At 43.3% G+C, this 20201-nt stretch overlaps 2 long non-coding RNA genes across 7 annotated transcripts; one reads left to right on the top strand and one right to left on the bottom strand.

Moving 5' to 3' along the window:
* The first annotated feature begins 1815 nt into the window (after window positions 1-1815).
* Window positions 1816-7184, top strand: LOC124692473. Of its 6 annotated transcripts, XR_006999523.1 has the most exons (6): window positions 1816-2702; window positions 2891-3281; window positions 3439-3542; window positions 3749-3846; window positions 5200-5238; window positions 5393-6730. It is a non-coding gene; the product is annotated as an uncharacterized LOC124692473 (long non-coding RNA). The 6 variants fall into 6 exon arrangements; XR_006999519.1 differs by having other exon boundaries at window positions 2891-3542; XR_006999524.1 differs by lacking the exons at window positions 1816-2702; window positions 2891-3281; window positions 3439-3542; window positions 3749-3846 and adding an exon at window positions 6749-7184 and having other exon boundaries at window positions 3857-5238; window positions 5393-5481.
* A 5406-nt stretch (window positions 7185-12590) lies between these two features.
* Window positions 12591-15167, bottom strand: LOC124687513. The gene is made up of 4 exons (XR_006998235.1): window positions 15012-15167; window positions 14649-14854; window positions 13181-13293; window positions 12591-13067 (listed from the first exon to the last, which is right to left on the bottom strand). It is a non-coding gene; the product is annotated as an uncharacterized LOC124687513 (long non-coding RNA).
* Between the last annotated feature and the right edge of the window lie 5034 nt (window positions 15168-20201).

Genomic DNA, 20201 nt, shown 5'->3' with positions numbered 1-20201 from the left:
GGTCGTCAGTCCGTGTGGCATTGTAGCTCGAGAGTGAGCGACGATGCATCCGGACGGCGGCCCTAGAAGGTGGTGGTCTTGGTTGACCCACTAGTAGGGAAAAACCTACATGTCGCGTGCCAAATTGGGCTACCAGTCGCGGGTGGTGGCCCGCGATTGGTAACTCGCCAGTGATATTAGGTACTAGTCGCGTGTGCGCCCGACACACGGCTAGTACTTCCAGTACCCATCGCGTGCGCTCTGCGACCGCTGCCACTAAGTTTACTGGCAGCGGGCGTAAAACACACGACTAGTATTCCGTATCTGCATCGTTGCATACTGCTTCTGGCATATCCCCTGATACACAACAAATTCATTACATGCATCTAAAGGTGTATATGATGCCCCCCATAGGGGGCCTCACAAGCGTTTGGATTTTCGGCCGTCCGATTGAGGTGACGTGGCGCGATCTCGACCGACCGTTCTGTCCAGGACGTGAGGCCCTCTCGTAAACCCGCGTTTTATCCATGGGTCCTGTAAAGCCCTCCCGGCCCAGTCTCTCGCGTCGCGATTGGGAATATCTCTCTGCAGTCAATCGAACCAACCCAATCCCTCCCCATTCGTCTCCTCCCCAAGATCCTCCTGCTCGGCTGCCGCCGCCGCCGCTCCCGCTGCCACCTCGCCATGGAGGCTGTAGACCTCGCCGTCCCCTGCAGCGACCAACGATTCGAGGTGAAGGACCTTCCCCGGACCCCCTCCCTTGCGCCCATCTCGTTCCCCTTCTCCGCGCGAGCCGGCCGGCCCGGCAACCTCCGCCTCCTCTACTCCAGCCAGTCGCCGTCGCGCGGCCTCATCTCCTCGCCGTGGTCGGGGGCAGCGGCCAGTCGCCATCGCCGTCGTCTGCTCCACCCTCCTCTTGGCAACTCCCACTTCCCGTTACTGACATTGAGCCGCCGCCATCCTGCCAAGCATGGGGGCCGCCGCGCCGCGCGGGACGACGAGGACATCAGCCCAAGGATCTACTGACGTGAGGAGGAGCTACCTTTCCTCCTTATCTGGACGAGTTCGCTACGTCCCCAGCTATGCCGGCAAAACTACAACCATTGTTCATGGTGATTCCCCTTTCCCTTTATATTCATCTCCTATATTATTTTGTAATGATTCCCTCTTTGATTTGGTTCCAGATGTTTCTTAACTTTTGTTTCTTTCAGATCTTGGACCTCTTGTTTTCCTGGCTGCTACTTCTCCATTGATGTTCTACAGGTTAAATCATTTGACTTTTATTCTCTGTTGGTGTTCATGGTCCGTACCTTATGTTAGAGAAAAATATTGTGGAGAGTGCTTCTGCATTTCTTTATGGTCCTCCGTGACTATGCTAAAGAGAGGGCTTCAGAATGATTTGTATTCTTCTTTCATTTACTTTCCTGTAGATGTTAGCCAGTAGCTAGATAGCGCGCGACTGGAGATGGCGCGCGTGGGCGATGCGGCAACGACGGCAGCGAAGGCGCGCCTGGACGTCGGCGCCGGCGCCGGCGAGCACGCCTGGACGCTGCGCAATTCCATCGCCGGCCGCCTCAAGCACCACGCCGGCGTCCACCCCAAGCACATCGCATCTGGTTATGTCCCTGCTGTTGTACAGGATACAACCTCTTTTCTTCTTTCTCTTACCAATTTTTTTGGATAGTTCTATGCTTTTAATCTTTTGAGAAATCTAACAGTTTTTTTGTGGCTACTGTATAGATCTGCTCTAATACTGCTCAATTTCTCAGTTTTCAAATTGCTTGTGGTGAAGATTCGGTTAAGTGTAATCTCCAATCACTGTATTTGGAAATTGAATACTTCAAGGTTTGCTGCTCTACCTTTTCTTTTACGTTTTATCACCTTCTTCATACTCTTTACAATACCCATTATTCATCTTGGAAATGACCATTTTTTCATACAGGTCACTGTCCATCTGCACCCAATAGCTCTAGGTGAAAGATAAAACGGTGTTGTTCTAAAGAGAGGAAATTTACCGATTATATGTGACACCTTCGTTCTCTAAAAATGGATTCAATGTATAATATGCATCTTGTGCTCAGAGGTCAAATATATTACTGCAATTTACCTGTAATGAGCTCAGGTATGTTAGCTTTGTAATGTCCATGCAGGTGTACTGGTGTATATCGATCTGAACCATGAATTTATGTTTATGGATGGAGGGTGAACATGTAGTTAATATTTTCTATATGGTTTATTAGGTTCTTAATCAGGCTATCTTATTTTAAACAAAATATTAAAATTAGCAAGTTGAAAGAAAATAACCTTGATAAAACTGCAACTGAAGAAGTACAATTATTGTTATTTGTATGAACAGCCAGCATGTACTTTGCAAATGTATTAGTTTTCTATTTGCTATTTTCTTGCTATTTATTTGAATATAGGATGGCATCTGCATGCTTTTGTCTCTGATTCCTTGTTCTTACCAGTGCTCTTCAGCAATACAGTTGTTGTTATTTGTATGAACAGCCATCATGTAGAGTGCAAATGTATTAGTTTTGTATTTGCTATTTTTCCTTGCTCTTTATTTGAATATAGGGTGGAATTTGGATGCTTTTGTATTTGATTCCTTATTCTTAACAGTTGCCCTTCAGTTTCATTTCAGGTCATGGTTGTCTTACAATAATGTGGAGTGCTGCAAAAAACATGTCTTCGCTGGCTGGCACTTTGAATTTGTCCCCAAGGTATTCTTTCAACCCCTGTTGACCATAAACAGGGAAATTTGCAACCCTGTTTCGAATTGGAAAATCATCTTATTTATTATATATTCTATAGAAGATATGCTAAGTAATCTTGTCATATTTCAAAATTATTTTTGGCAAAAGAAGATAGAGAAACCACTGATCTGAAGTCACTTGCCAACATTGTTCAGGTGTGGTTCTTATGTGCTAGGCGCCCTAAATGATCCGTGAAGTAAGAAGCTTGTCCAGACATATTTGTGTCTTTCCAAATCAGTTGAAAATGAGTGAAATTATTGTCCAACCATACAACTTCCTTTTAAATCGGAAGCGTCTCGAACTATATGCTGACTGTGTGGTTGTTCTTGACGATACAACTCCTAATAGAATGGTCCTCCGACGTTAGTTTAAATCATACTTTGGACAAACAAACTCTTTGGTCTCCACTATTATATCTGCAAGCACAACCACGTTGAGGTATCCTCGATATATGAATAATGATCTGGCTGGCCTGCTTGCCTCCTTGATCCCAACTCCAAGGTGCCATTTTCTGATGATAAGTTATACACCATTGATCAACGCCAGGTAACTTTGGTTCCCGAGTTGTTACGTTGGACAGGCAGCATGTTTGGATTTAGGTCTCATGTACTTACTTTGTAGTTGCCTTTGGTTGGTTTAAATTTGGGACCAGTGGATTTGTTTCAGACTTCCAACATTTGGTTTCCTGCTTTTCTTGTGGCAGGCTTGACCTGATTTAAGTTTCTGCAGAACCTTTTTTCCTTGTGTGCTAGATTTTTCAGCTCAAGAAGATCCACCCTACAACTGACTGCAAAGTTTATATGCATGGTAAGAGTATTATAGATCAAAACATTAAGCAATAAGAACATGACTGGGTGAGATAATCATATTTTCATCAAATAATCAAATGGAAGTAACAAACTAAATCTTAATTCCAGACTTCCAGTAAATTCATGACTTAAAAAACACATTACCTGGCTATTGACATGATTTCAGTTGACACAACTTCAGGAATTTCATTCCTGCCTATGCAGGTTAATATTGAGGATTCTTCTGGTTTGAGCTCCTCGAGGATCATCAGTAACCTAGAAAGTGTGCTCTGGATGTTGGGTCAGCTGCATATCAGACTTGAGTATGTTTAGTTAGTTCAACTTAAATATCTGAATTTTCTGGCATTACTTCAACCAAATTATGTTATTATCTACCTAGCTACCGATTCTGATCTCTAGATACTTTTATATGAATGGTACTTATTATCTATTTTATAGTGTCCAAATAGTCATTGAGGTTTTGTCTCACTTTCCTAACATTTTGTTTCCTGTCCTTGGTGCCAATCCTTAAAGTGATATACTTATGAAATGATATATTTATAGCTTGCTATATATTACTGTATGTGCAGAAGATTATTTTCTTTATAATACATATGATCTCAGGTTTTTTTTAGAGAGAACGTATGACCCCATCTCATAAAATCTTGCGGATTAGACTGAATAGATTCCGATGGGCCAAAACACGTCCTTTCTTATACAGTGTGTAGTTGTAAGGCCTATTTGTTGCCATTCTTTCTTCTGTAGACAACTTCTGTTTCTTTGCCTTGGAATTTTTTTGGTCTATGCTCGACGATGCCCTAGATCGTTCCCAATTCCCCTGTCTTCACATTTTTCTTTGCCATTCGCTGCAGTGAACGGAAGTATGTGGAGGAAGTTAGACAAAACCTCAGTAATTTAGAAGCGTCGCAAACAGATAAAATGAACTTTTAGATGGGTTTGTGTCTTGGAGCCTCAACAAGGATGGTTTCATTTTCATTTACGTGAACCAACTTCTCATTCCATTTGTGGGAGTTTGATTATTTATAGACCTTCCCCAACCAGCGAAAGGTTCATGATTGAACGTGATGAATCACTTCGTGCTGGTATTAGTTGTCTTCCCTGCTTTGAGTTTTCAGTGTTCTTACCTTGAGCTCGCTGTTTTGAATAAATATTTGACCATAGGTTAGATGCTTCTCACCGGATTCTGGTAGATCCTGCATCCGTTAGCTTTAGATGTGAATATTTTGTCTAACCAAAAAACTGTACACATTAGCTTAGTTTATGTAGCTAAATCGTATACATTTATGTTTTATCTTACAATATTTTTAGATATCCAGTTTTAACCGATGGTTAAACTAAATAAATTATGAAAATGGAAACATAATTGGTTACTTGGAGTCAATTTGTTCGCATATGCTCGAGGTGCGCTTGCTCTTCCTCTTGATTACAACGACATCTACCAGCAAAGTCTAAGGTAATAGTAATTTGACATGCTGTAGTTATATAAGTGACTATGCAATTCAGTGCTTGGAAAGCTCTATTATCGGGAAATCCTTTAGCCTCCCCTTCAAATAAACATGAATTGAAACGAAGATTTATAAAAGTTTCTTTTCAATGGTGTGTATACTAAGAGAAGGTTTACATTTTTCTCATGTACCCTCAGCGATGATTTATAGAGACTGAAGTATTCGTTTTGTACCACATGTTTGCTTTCAGTAAGTATTCTGGTTACATAGACCATAGTAAAAGAAGATATCATGATGTTTCAAATCTTGGTTATGTAAAATCTTCAAATTATATTAAATGTGTCCCGATTAAATACTATGTGCACTCACCTGATTATTATATATATTGTTACTGCTTCCATAGCCTCGGGATATTGTTGAATGGAGGAAGATGAGTTCATAGGCTTGGGATCCATCTTTTGATGAAAAAGAAAGGGAATGGTGCATATCAAAGTAAGTTCTTAATCTGTGTATGCCACTTTATCGGTGGAAGTTCTTTCATTGTCAAATTATAACTATTAGTCCTATGCGGTCCATCCTACTATAAGAGTACCCAGCAAGATTTTCACAAATTATTTGCTTTTCTGCAAATGTTCGTTCCTTTTAAAGAAAAGTACATCCTACGGTCCTAGCTTGAATCTTTGGTTGTATATGTGTCGGTGTACACCCTGCATGTGTGTAGATCCAACTATTATGTGGCCCACTTATATGCTATTTCTGACATGCTCTTACCTGAATATCTGAATAAGTAAGACTGTCAACAAATCCATGTTCCAGAAACAAGAATGTTTTTGCGCCTTTCATGTACAACCAACAGAAGTAAATAATAATAACACTTACGGCTTTAAGGTGAATAAACAATGCAACAAACAATCATACGGAAAGATTTAGCCTATCAGTATTTTGTACAGAAACAATTGAGGAAATATACGTGACTTTGCGGTACTTATCAATTACAGTTTCAACTTCGGTATTTTATCATCATGATGGCTCTTTGTTAGTAATAAATATTAAAAGTTAGTTATGTTTGGTCTTTCATCCTTACAGTGCAATCAGAAACCTCTTAAGGTTTACAAACTGTTTTTTTATTTGGAATTTTCCCTTTGTGTCTTTTTTCCCTTCTTGATACCAGGCTCCTCCTTGAATGTTTACAGTAATGTTTTCACTCCAACTTTGAAAGTTGGACCAGTTCATCATCTGTCTTGAATAAGTTCTTGAATTCTAATGCAAGTATCATTTTATAACTTATGTCTTCCTGCGTTGCATGATCTGCTGGTTATCCGTTGGTTAATCCCTATTTTCATTTGTATACTGATGTCACAGTTCGCTATTATTTTATATGCTTTATCAGAGAGGTTCGCTCTCGCATGTGCAAGAGATGATTTGAAGATTGCAGTGTAGACTTTGACAAGAACAACTATGAGAGGCCAACACTTAGCGGTTCCAGCTTGAAACTCTATCTGGAGATGCATGTTGATTTGTATCTATGTAGTATGTACCAAGTACAACCTTATATATCTCCTGAGTTTTGCTTTTACCAAAAAAATATTAGTGTCGTTGTCATGTATGTAGAGCCCACCGTAGTTCTGACATCTGCCTCCTTGCTAAATAAGAAATCTGAGCTACTTCTCTTTACAACTGAGTTATCGCTATGTATTTTATTAAAAAAATTCTCCTTGGCTGCTTAACTGACGATTATTTGGTATTGCAGCTTTTCTAGGACCGATAGTAGTGCATAGCATATACAAATTGGTGTTGAACACATGGAGATCCAAGGCATAGCCGACCCCAAGTCACCAACTTCTTGTCCTCCACAAACACCATGTTGTGGGATTTTGCTCAAGTGAGCCAAGACATCTAATTAGACAACTCTGTTTTTGTTCATATAGTATTCTACCTTTGCCCTACTGTGTATACCATGTCTGCTCCAAACTATGTATATTAGCTACTTATTTTCAATGCTTGGTGGATCTACCTCTTACTAGCCTTACCTTACTTATTTTAGTCCTATGATTCTTGTGAAAGAAAGTATCTGTATATTACTAAGAACCTGACCGCCTTCTGCACTAGCTGCTTCCGATGTTCCGTTTTGGGTAGTGACCTCTGTTATCATCGTGTTGCTCTTGTTTGATGCTTTGTATTATTATATGTAAATAATGAACAGCTTTGTTGTGAACCCAAATGGGTCTCTACCCTGTGCTCGATTATTGTTATCTTAGGACCATGTATATGTACCTATATGCAATATATTTCCCTACTTTTGACACTTAGATGTAGGTCTCTATGCAGTGGCTGACCTACAATAAAATTCTTGGGCGGGCCGAGCTAAATCAAAGCATAAAAAATTATAATTCTAAACTATATAGTTTGTACGCAAACTATGCATTAGTCAACACTCAATTGTTCCAAAACAAAATAAAGCATACTGAGATTCAGTTAGACTATGTATGCAGACATATAGTTACATGCTACAGTTCTGCTTTCAAAAAACAATCCCTTCTTACATTTTCAATAACATCTTCACATCTGTAAGCCTTCAAAATTGCACCCTCTATATTCAGCTACGGGCTTTGCACTTGAGCAGAAAAATAAGAGAAGACATAGAAGAACTTCAGCCTGCTGTGGCCGGATCGCCGTCGCTGCTAGCTGTCTGGCCACCTGCCGGCTTGCTTGGCTGCGTCTGCTGCCTAGGGCTTCGCCGCCTGGGCTCCCTGCTGGACGGTCTCCAGATCGAGTGGCTCCAGCAGCAGTTCGGCTACTACCTCCGCCCGTTCGCTGCTCAGTCACCGGCGGCAGGTCGGCAGCCGTGTATGAGAGCCGGAGCAGGAAACAACGAACCGAGCGCACGCAGTGAACTGAATCGGGAACAAATCCGGAAATCCTATACACCGACCAGGTCGGTGCCTACCAGGCACCGCACACCCTGGTCGGGTATTGGGCCTGGCCCGTTTTCATCTTCTTTTCTTTTTCGTTTTCTGTTTCTGTTTCTGTTTTTTCTTTTTTCTTTTTTCTGTTTTCTGTTTTCTGTTTTCCTTTTCCGTTTTCTTTCTTTTCTGTTTATTTTTATTTTTGTTCAAAATCAAAAAATCAAATTTGAAAATTGTTCAAATTCGGAAAAGTTCAAATTTTGAAAAGTGTTCAAAACGAAAATTGTTCAAAGCTAAAAATTGTTCATATCCGAAAAATGTTCATACTCAAAAAATGTTCAAATTTTAAAAATGTTCATTTTCGAAAAATGTTCAAATTTTGAGAAAAAACGAATTTTTGAAAAAATTGTTCATTCTAAAAATTGTTCAAAATTTGTTCCAATTTAAAATTTGTTGCAATTTGAAAATTGTTCCAATCTGAAAAAAATTTCAAATTTTAAAAATATTTAAATTTCAGAAAAAATAAAATGATTTTAAAAAATCGGGTCTAAAAAGAATCAGCCGAAAAAAGAAAAAGAAACGAAAAAAGAAAAACTGTATTACCTGATGTTGTTGGGCCCCGGCCCATCTGGCCACTTTGGGCATACGCAGGGTGTGCGGTACCCTGGAAGTACCGACCAGGTCGGTGTTAAGCAGTCCCCGAACAAATCAGCTGCTCTCTTGTCGACTGGACTGTGTTACTGGGCTTTACACATAGAGGCACAGGCATACAACAAAATTCCTCTCATGGGCTGGGCGGGCCATGGCCCGGCTTTGCCCTCACATAGGTCCGCCAGTGTCTCTATGGTTTGATATACGTAGTACATGCTATGCTGGGTTCTTCGGGAAAAGTCCCAGTTGAACCTGGGTGCACGTGAACCCAGGTTGAAAATGTATTTTTGAAATGTGAAAAAATTCTGAAATAAAAATATCGGGGTACGTATGCATGTTCCATGTGTGCGTAGAAAGTTTTCGCGGAGAAACCACTTTTTTATTTCAAAATCTAAAAAAGACAAAATACGTCACATATATACTGCTATATAGCCCTATAAAATTTCACTTTTTTTGCCGAGGCAAAATAAAATGTTTTTTCAGAACGAAACTCATGTCCAGGGCACATATTTGAGATCATCTTTGCAATCATTTTGTGTTTCGATTTTTGTAACATGTTTTGACATCACAAACCCACTTTTGAAAAAGTGGGTTCACATACACCCAGGTTCACAAAAGCCGGTCTCGGGTTCTTCAGCTCTATATCATCGCTTTTTACCTATGTTTTATATTTTTGAAGACGGGGTCACGCGCCAAGGCGTGCCTCAAAATCTATATTATACCTTATACCTAACAATTGATGGACTAAGAAAGCCATCATCAAGAGCTTCATATGATTCTGGATCAACCAATTTGAACGCACCCACAAATCAAACAAATTCAAGAATTTGGATTAACGATGGAGTAATTTAAATGTAATATTCATCATTTCGTGCGTTTTATCCTAATTTTATCTTATTGATTTGGTTATGTGAAACCGGAAAACGTATTATCATTTACCCACTCGATTTTCATCGATGTTATACAAACTGTAAATTAGTGCGAATTTTACGGGATCGTGCGCCAAGGCGCACATCTAAATCTAGTTGAGAATAACTAGGAGGCATTGGCGCGGCGCACGCCGCGCCCGTGTCCTCTTGTTTGTAGAAAATCTTATTAAGTCCGAATTAACGGCACAGGGTGAACAAAATATTATCGCCTATGCACTGTTAGCGGTGTACAGAGGGACCGGGTCTGGCACCACAAAGTACATTCATTGTATGGCATTAATATCTACAGGGCATATGTGGGGACGACTGACAGGAGAAGTAATCCAAAGTCTCGTCTTAATTGTTATGTCTAGCAATGTCTTTGTTTAAGGCATTGTTTTGAGAGCGAGGATATTTTTCAGGGTGAGAACCTAAGATCTATGATCGGGTGAGGATGGCGGTTGTGCACTATTTCCTTCTTGGCATCGCTCTGGACTTCTAGTATTGTTTTAGTGGTGTTAGTGTTGTTATTTCAAGAAATAGATCATTATAACGAGACTTTTCTTTTTGTAATTCTTCTTTCTTTTTGTGGACCTCCGTAATGGTATTACGGCAATATATTGTTGCATAGGCTGGGTGTAATTGATATCTCCGCGATATAAATATATACTCTTTCAATTTAATTCGGCTTTCGGGTGCATATGCTCCTGTACCAAAAATTATATTTTGAAATGTTGAAAAATTTCGACAAAAAATTCTACATGTACATCTCTAAATATATCTGCATTCGTCAAGTTTCGTGAGGAACAAATATTTTTGTTTGGTCTATATAAAAAATAGAAAAATTATCTTCTAAAAGCCTAATTTTTAGCATTGAACTTTATCTTTTTTATGTACATCATATGACACGTAGATTTTTCATGAACGATTTTGTGAGCGCATAACACGTGAAGGTGTACATGCAAATTTTTCATTTCAATTTTTTAAAATTTTAAAATATGTGTAACATGTATTATAAAATAAAGTAAGCATATATTCCCGTGTGCCAAAACACCACCATTCAGACATCTTGCTTGCAGACAAAAGGGGATCACACCTGGCTGCTAGCAATTTGTTCTGCAGGTCGGCTGCGCACAGCTGCAGATCAAGAGCGGTGGCACCTCTATTTACCAAAATTAAGCATGCTCTGTGTGAGGCTGCGGAGGGGGAGATCTTCAGTAGGGTGCGTCGCCCTCTTCTTTGTCCGATGAGATGTCAATGATAGCGTCCGGTGCTTTGTCCGATGAGATGTCCATGATAGCGTCTGGTGCTGCTAGCTTGGTGATGCGGCCAGTGTCCGCAGCGATGATGTGTGTGGTGCTGCGGACGCGGTTGGCCTGGCCGTCTTGTTCTGCCGCAGGAAGGGGAAGGATAGTGTGAGCGTGCGGGCGGCCCTAAATTTCATCTTTCTTGGAGGCTGTCTGTGGAGGATAGTACCTAAGTTTGTCGGTCCGCGGGTGTCGTTGGAGCTGGCCGGGGAAAGGTTCTTGGTAGAGCTGGTTCTGCGGATCTTCTTCGGTGACTTTTCTGGCGGGTGGCCGTGTCCTCGATCAAGTGCGGGCTGAGCTGCAACTAATGGGTATGTTATTCTCCCCTGCATGCCTACTGTGAAGAAATATGTGGTAGAACTTGGAATCGAAATTATGGAGTGCCTAACACCAATTTTATATATGTTCACTGTTGTTAGCAATTGGCCGTTTTGTACCATTTTTCTCAGATTGTTGTCTTTATCATGCCAACCCTGACCTAGTACTTCATTTGATCCTCTGAATCGAGCTATAAAGGGGAGGGCAACAGCGGTGGGATGAGATTTGGAGGGTGGCAATGGCGGACGGGAACATGGATCTGGTGCACATAGTAGAAATCTGGGCGGAGGAGAAGGCTGGCTAAGATTCGGGCCTGGACGCACAGGCGCTAAAGACGATGGGGCTCCGCTAGATTCAGGAAGAGGAGTCTCTTGAGCGAGCTGGTGATGAGCGGGCTGGTGGTCAGAACAGGAATGCCGCACATGAGCTTGTGTTGGACCGATACTACTCGCTGTTGCATCTGCAAGGTAAGTTTACTTTGCAATGCTTTGTTTATATCAGATGAAATAGTTAGCAGTGAACCGTGTAGGAGAGCGTGGTATTATGGTAAGATAAATTCAGAAGGGACCCAATTTCTTGTCAGGCTGCAGAGTCTCTAAATGGGCATGGCGAAGTTTGCGCCACTTGTATGTGTCCACTTTAAGGATCACTACATAAGATAGCTCAATTATCGGGGTCTTGATGCCAAAATTTGACAAACTGGTTGTCTGATAAGAAGGCAGGTCTGTAGCCTAGCTGCCTACTTTCCATGTTTCTGCAGACATGGCAGCGGCTGTAATAAAAATAGGCTGTCAAAACTGTGGTTTGCTACAATGGTATATGAAGTGTGCAACGGATAAGCATGTTAGACGATAAACCTAGTAAAGCTAGCTTAATTGTTTATCTGCGAGAAATTCCTTGGCAGGCCTTCTTTCTCATGTTGTTTGCACTCCAAGTGATGGCCAGATTTGTTGATGAGTGCAACAATGTAATTTGGTTTGCAATATACCATCGATGAGGAGGTATACCTTTTTTTTGGTTCCTGATTTGTCTTTCATGGGATAAGATTAGTTAATCTCGTCACCGCTCCAACAATATCTGAACCAGACAGTAAAAGAAAGAACTGAAAGAACATGACAGCGGACAATACAGTACGCAATTAGTACACAGGCCTTGCTGGAAATCTGGCAGGAGAAAATTGTTTCCTCTGCATGGGAGGGCATCATCACATACAGAGGAAAGTTTTCAAGTTTCGCTAGAACCTGGGTGATTTTTGTGCTCTGGGTAATTCTGATCTATTACGGGTGATCTGCTATCTTGCATTTGGGCCGAGCAGATCATGTACACACGACCATCATATCTTCGGATAATTAGTGGCACTATAGGCTGAAACTTATTGCTAGTTGTGCTGCGTAAAAAAATTGAGAGTATACATTCCAAGCTAAATGCATGCATTTTGTGTGCAGGAGATGGTGGCGAATTCAAGGATGTAAATATTCAGTTAGCAAGCAATGATGCCGAAATCAAGGATGTAAATATTAAGTTAGCTGTAATATATTGAAAAGTAAAGCCAGTTGAGAGTAGATCAAACACTAATAGATAATTAAATGAGCTCAGATGATATATACTATTATAGTTTTCCCTATCTAAAGGATGAGTAAGTATTGATAACTAATTAGATGATAAGGCCAGGCTAACTGCTTAGATCTCTTGTGTAGGTAATGATGGAGGGATCGAGTATCTCAATGTTGAGAAAGTAGTAGTTGGTCAACGACAATGAACTCCAGTTCATAGACATTTTGTTGTTGATCAATGGTCTCCCAGATCTGGGAAACGCGCACAACAACATTCATCTGAGACCCTTCAGGTACGAAATCTTTCACCAACATTGCTTGCATTACTACTCTTCTAGGTTTCGTGCACCGTCATATCTTCAGTCAGCCATGAACACTGGTCGAATTTGAAGGCTGGAGAGTGCAGATAGACACATTAGATTGACCAACCTAAACCTATGCATAAGCCACTAGACAGATTCAAATTAACAAATGAGTGCATGTAAAAGAAAACTGAATAAATAAGTGCATGAGCTGAACACAAAGCAGCCAATAAATCCATCTCTTACCTTGCAACGGAAATGTGAAGAAACGCCCCTCCCAGGGCTGAAGATTGGATAAGAGAACAGAAGAACAAACACGGGAAAGATTAACCACCATGCTCCACCCTTTCTCTCTGCTTCTAAGACATACAAACCATAATCAGGAAGATCATACTTCAGATTTTTGATTAATGTCTCATACACAGGAAAAGCAAGTGGAAATGACCAAACCGTAACTGATAATAGTACACATAATATAAGGAAAAGCAAGAAAAAAAAAGAGTAAACTGCAACTGATCATGGTGAACTATATGCATGCTCCGCGCAATCTTAGCATAATAACAAAAAAGTTTAGTTCAAGGAAAATAGCTTATAAGGTTTGAACTCTTTCGTTTATCTGTAAAATTGTAATAGTTAATTTCATCGGTCGGTCAAATTGTAACAGTTTAACATATCCAGTAAAACTGTTACTTGAGTGACAGAAATGATAGTAGTAAAAGGCAAACCCAACCCACCAAATAATTATTATACGCATGCACCCATTGGTCAGCTGTAGATGGACTAACCAAGATTCCTCACTTCTAATCCCAATTACAGTGTAGGCCTCCAAACCAAATATATGATCATGCTACCAATCATTTACTATAAAGACACCTCCTAGGAAACAAATTAATCTAGACTTTTCTCGATATGAACAACTGAATCTACATCATTTAACTGCTACCCTAACAGTATGTTGACAATTTCATATTACTTTTAGTTTTTAGAAGAAATTCTTTATAATTTAACTGGTACGTTTGCATCTTAATTATTAATTAGTACTGCTAAATTGAAGAAAACATAGAAATCGGTAACACACTTGGGTTTACCAAATGTGATTCAAAAATTGATAAGTACCAGACCGTGAGTAGTCCTACTGAAACAGAAATATGATAAATCACCAGAGCAAGAGAGGCCCTAGTAGAACTTTTATAAGATATCCAAAACCAACTGTCAGAAGTTCATGTTAAAAAAAAAATCAAGAGGTCATGTACACTGTAATTTGAACAAAGAGTCAGGGTCTATATTAGGTGAAACCCTTTCCTGCTTCTTACTTAAAGCACTGTTCCTAAAGAATAATTTAAACCCTGATATGAATTGTAGTATCATGCACATGAACATTTTAGGATAAAGATCTTATGCAAGCTATAAATTAGCCAATTCAAGCATGAGAAATCGAGCATGATGTCGAGAAGTTGTGAGAGAAGGCAAAGTAGTATTGGAGGAGTAACATGGCTACTTGTACTGCTATGGGGATATATTTTAAGCAGTAGCATTTGTGTCAAGGGGAGTCCCTAGCTAAACCAACGGTTATGTTACGGTGTTACCTCTGGATGTTCTGAAATTTTCATAAGACAAAAGTAGCGGGCAACAGTACTTTACGACCATATCTATTATTTATCTTCAAAGAGCGAATCTCGGAATCTGTGAGAACTAAGTAATTATTGGTTATTACCTTGCAGTAGACATTGCATGTGTCTTGCAGTACATGACCACAAGGTAGGCTCCGACGCTTCAAATTTACAGTCGTGGATGTTGTAGCAAAAAAATTGATCGCTCACCAATCCAGGGTGGACACATGCACTACTCTCCATTTACCCTAGCTGACTGCTTGCAAAATCCTGAACAATGTAACCTGCCGCGCCTAGATTCAACATTTATCTGTAGAGTGAAAACACATGCAAAATTGACAATTCACAGATAACACGTTATAATGCATGGACACAATAAAACTATACTGGAAGTTTTGCCCAGTTCTACCAGTGGAACAACTTTAGTAAACGGTCACTATATGAGCAAAGGGTGTAATATGGGCTACCTGGATTATTCACCCAAGATATATAGTGGCCATCAGGTTGTCCTTCATCAGCCTGCTCCACGTCACAGCAAGGCTTGAGCTCCACCGGAGGGGACCGTGATGGATACACCTAGTGATGCCATCCTGGATGCAGGAAGCAGGATGCTGGAATTCCACGAACCCTCGCACACTATCTGCAGCTACCTCCTTGTTGGCAGGCCCAGTGGAAATAAGCTCTTCGTCGTCCATCACTAGATGATGCCACAGGTGTAGCACAAATTCAAATCTTTTGTTTCTGCTGCCACTGCTCGCTATGCATGCCCCGTTGATGGTGCTTCTTTATTTCGATCTGAATTGGGGAGAGGGATACACGGGGAGAAACACCTTAATTCTGCTTCTTTACTTCCGATCTGAATTAAGGGAAGATGGATACACAGGGGATACGCACCTTACTGCATCTGCTCTGAGATGCGAAGTCTCCATACTGTCATCTGCGAGGCAGATGCACATAGCGCGCACATGAAAGACCAGGCACACGAAAGACCAGAGCCGCCATGAAGCACGCATTTGTGTTGATAAGCCTGAGTGCCTGAACGACGACCGCCGACAAAGGAACGATCCGCCGGCCACGGAGGAGGTCCCCTGCGCCATGAACCTGACCAGGTCGGACCTCCTCCCAATGCCCCGGCACCATGACGGTCTCCTCCACTGATTCCCCTATGATGCCGCCACCATCAGAACGCCTCTGGAAAGCTCTGAATTTCTACCACATCGCTGGCACATCACCATGTCGGTCTCCTCCGCCGATTCGCCGCCGCCGCGACGTCGTTCTGCTCTAGTTCGTGACTGCCGGAGAGATCAAGCGCGCCGATGATCCTCCGCATCCCTACTTACCCTTGGCGTCCGATCTCCCAGGTGTGGTTACGGTGGGTGACAATCAGAGGTGTGCTATTGAGGTGGCTATGGTGAAGGACTGAAGGGTGCCGGCTGTAAACCGTATTAGTTAGCATATCTCTCATAGATGGTAGCTGTAGATATGTATCAATCAGTCTTTATTGTTTAGATTGTAAACTTGATGTACAAGGCTATGTCAATATAAATACACCGGAGGCTGACCCTATTTGGGTACGGCAAACACAATCTTTATCTTGGTATCAGAGCTACGATCTTCTTCTCCACCTTCCGCGCCGCCGCTCCAGGTACGGCAAACACAATCTTTATCTTGGTATCAGAGCTACGATCTTCTTCTCCACCTTCCGCGCCGCCGCTCCATGGGTACCGAAGGAACTCTGGCGACCTCCTCCGCCGGTGCTCTCACTGCAGCAGCGATGACGTCCGTGCCATCTGCAGCATCCTTCTCTGGCATCATCACCATCGAGCTCGACCGCACCAACTTCTCTCTTTGGAGGGCCCAGGTCGTGCCGGCCATGTCCGGCGCCAGCCTCTTCGGCCACCTCGACGGCACCATCAGAGCTCCTCCTAAGATGGTGGCTGAGGGCGAGGGCAAGGAGCAGCGCCAAGTCTCCAACCCTGAGTACGAGGTCTGGTACCGTAAGGACCAGATCGTGCTCGGCGCGCTTCTCTCGCACATGCACGTCGACATCCTCGCGCAGATGACGTCCTACACCACCGCGCGCGACGTGTGGGCATCGCTCCACACCATGTTCTCCGCCCAGAACAGGGCGGCCATCAACAACATCCGGTGCCAGCTCTCCGGAACAAAGAAGCACGACCTGTCCGTGTCCGAGTACTACCAGAAGATGAAGGCCCTGGCGGACGCGATGGCAGTTGCAGGTCGCCCCTTGGACGATGACGAGATCATCGGCTATATCAGCGCCGGACTCGGCGAAGAGTTTGACTCGCTCATGGCATCCCTCACTGTGTACAACACACCTGTGACTCTCACCGATTTTTATGCCTTTCTCCTCAGCTATGAAGCTCGACAGGTTCTCAGGCAGACCCAAGCGCCTGAGTACAACTCCTCCGCCAACAACGTCAATCGCATTGGCGGCTCCTCCGGCTCCTCCAACAACACCCGTGGTGGCGGGAGCTCTGGCGGCAACACTTCTCGTCCGCCTATTCCGCAAGGTGGGGGCCAAGGCGGAGGCTACCGTGGTGGCCGCGATGGTGGCCGTGGCCGCGGTCGCAACAATGGCGGGCAACGCTGGCGCCCCAAGTGCCAGGTGTGTGGCAAATTCGGCCACATTGCGCTGAAGTGTCGAGAGCGTTTCAATCACGCCTACCAGGCGGATGAGAACCACGGCGGCTACTACGCCGGCAACAACTCTCACGTCGGCTACTACGCCGGCAACAACGGCTACCACGCTGGCCATGGCGGACACGGCGGCTACGCTGGCCATGGTGGATATGGCGGACATCAAGGAGGACACCAAGGTGGCGATCCCCACTGGTATATGGATACCGGAGCCACCGATCACCTCACGGGTGATCTCGACCGCCTCACCATGCATGAGCGCTACGAGGGGAAGGAGCACGTCCAAGTCGCCAATGGACAAGGTTTGCATATTTCGCATATCGGTCATTCTAATCTACCCGGCTCATCTAAATCATTATCTCTTAAACATATTCTGCATGTTCCTCAAATTCAGAAAAATCTCCTTTCTGTTTACCGCCTTGTATGTGATAACAATGTCTTTATCGAATTTCATCCTCATTATTTCCTTGTCAAGGATCGAGCCACGAGGGCAGTGCTGCTCCACGGTAGAAGCAAAGGAGGCCTCTACCCCATTCCACTTGGTCGTGCCACGTCCTCTCATCAAGGGTTTTCAAGCGTCAAGTCATCCTCAAGCCAATGGCACCAACGGCTTGGGCATCCGTCAAATAATATAGTCAAGTCCGTCGTCAGGTCAAATAATCTTCCATGTTTGCCTAGTAGTGAGTCATCCGTGTGTGATGCGTGTCAACGCGCCAAAAGTCATCAGTTGCCCTATAGTTTATCGAGTCGTGTAACCACCGCCCCTCTTGAACTTATTCATACGGATGTTTGGGGTCCCGCTATTGTCTCTTCCGGTGGTTATAAATTTTATGTTAGTTTTGTTGATGATTTCAGTCGTTTCACATGGATATATCTTCTTAAGCACAAATCTGATGTTGAGCAAATCTTTTATAATTTTCAACAACATGTGGAACGTCTTCTTGGCACTAAAATTCGTGCTATCCAATCCGATTGGGGTGGTGAATACCATCGTTTACACAAATATTTTCAGCGCGTTGGTATTTCACATCGCGTTTCTTGCCCACACACATCACAGCAAAACGGTGTAGCCGAGCGCAAACATCGTCATCTTGTTGAAACCGGACTTGCCTTGCTCGCTCATTCCTCCCTACCAATTCGGTATTGGGATGAGGCTTTTCTGACGGCCTGCTATTTAATTAACCGGATGCCCACTCCTGTCCTTCGTAACCAAACACCACTATTCCGACTGCTCAACATTCAACCTGATTATTCTTTTCTTCGGGTCTTTGGGTGTGCATGCTGGCCTAGTCTTTCGCGTAAACTAGAGTTTCGTTCAAAGGTCTGTGTCTTCCTTGGCTATAGTCCTTTTCACAAGGGTTACAAGTGTCTTGACAAAACCACAGGGCGTATATACATCTCCCGCGATGTTGTATTTGACGAGAAACTTTTTCCATTTCAATCCAATGAGCGCCCCGATCTATCCCCATTACAAAATCCTGTCACTTTTCCTGTTTCTGAGCCGGTAGTACAGAATGCACCTATACGCAGATATGACCTGTCTTTGTTGCCTGGACTTTTGCCTGTTGCAGGTTCATGTAGTGCTCCACACGTCTCTCTGGAAGGTACAGCGATGGACGTACATGGGGTGCATGGCCTCGCACCCCGTGTTGGCTGCCCCGAGTATGCCTCGCTCCGTGTCGATCCCCCCGGGATGGCCTCCTCTCGTGCCTGCCCGGCTTCACTGGCTCATGAGCACCCCGCGTCATCTAGCAACGCACACGAGACGGTGCCTGCATCGAGCTCCTCGTCGGCGAACGAGCCGGCTTGTGCACCGGCCCAAGCGCCGGCCTGTGAAGCGCCTGCGTCTCCGGACGTCGCTGCACCAGCGACAACGCCGTCTGCTCCAGCTGATCAACATCTACGTTCTGGCCGTGGACGTCTTCTGCAACCCAAGGTATATACTGATGGGACCATCCGCTATGATCCCCGGAAACGTGCATTCTTTGCTGCTCCTGTGTCACACCGAGCTGCATTGGCTGATCCTGCATGGAGAACGGCCATGGAGGCTGAGTTTTCCGCCCTTCAACTCAACCGCACTTGGACATTGGTACCTCGTCCTGCTGGTAAAAATATTGTCAGCTGTAAGTGGGTTTTCAAAGTTAAAGAGCACTCTGATGGTTCACTTGACAAGTTTAAGGCTCGTCTCGTTGCTCGGGGATTCACCCAACAGTATGGTATTGACTATTCTGACACATTTAGTCCGGTTGTGAAAGCTGCTACAGTTCGCCTCGTTCTCACACTTGCTGTTTCTCGAGGGTGGATTTTGCGTCAAGTTGATGTCAGTAATGCATTCTTGCACGGTTTTCTGGATGAAGATGTTTACATGTCTCAGCCGCCCGGTTTTGAGGATGTTGTTCACCCTTCTTTTGTGTGCAAGCTGCAGAAGTCTATTTATGGTTTGAAGCAATCTCCGAGGGCGTGGTACTCTCGTCTTAGTGACAAACTTCAACAACTTGGTTTTCGCCCATCTACCGCCGACACTTCTCTCTTTGTTTTTCACCATGATGGAGTCACCATTTATATGTTGGTCTATGTCGATGACATCGTAATTGTTGGATCATCTCCCGACGCCGTCGATTGGTTGATGCGTGCTCTCTCGCGAGCATTCCCTATCAAGGATCTTGGTGACCTCCGGTACTTTCTTGGCATTGAGGTTGCTCGCAATTCAGGGGGAATGGTGCTTTCTCAACATAAGTATGCTCTTGATCTTCTTCATCGTGCATGTCTCGAGAATTGCAAAGCAACCACCACGCCTATGTCCACTGAGGAGAAATTGTCATCTACCCTCGGCACACCTCTCTCGAGCGATGATGTTTTTAAGTACAGGAGCATTGTTGGAGGACTTCAATATTTGACACTCACCAGACCCGACATTTCCTTTCCTGTAAACAAGGTTTGTCAGTTTTTGTCCAAACCGACAAATATTCATTGGGAGGCTGTTAAACGGATTTTGC

This window comes from Lolium rigidum, chromosome 2 (assembly GCF_022539505.1).
Source record: "Lolium rigidum isolate FL_2022 chromosome 2, APGP_CSIRO_Lrig_0.1, whole genome shotgun sequence".
Taxonomy (NCBI): Eukaryota; Viridiplantae; Streptophyta; class Magnoliopsida; order Poales; family Poaceae; genus Lolium; species Lolium rigidum.
Note: the sequence above shows the minus strand (reverse complement) of the source record. Positions and strands in the feature narration are given on the sequence as shown.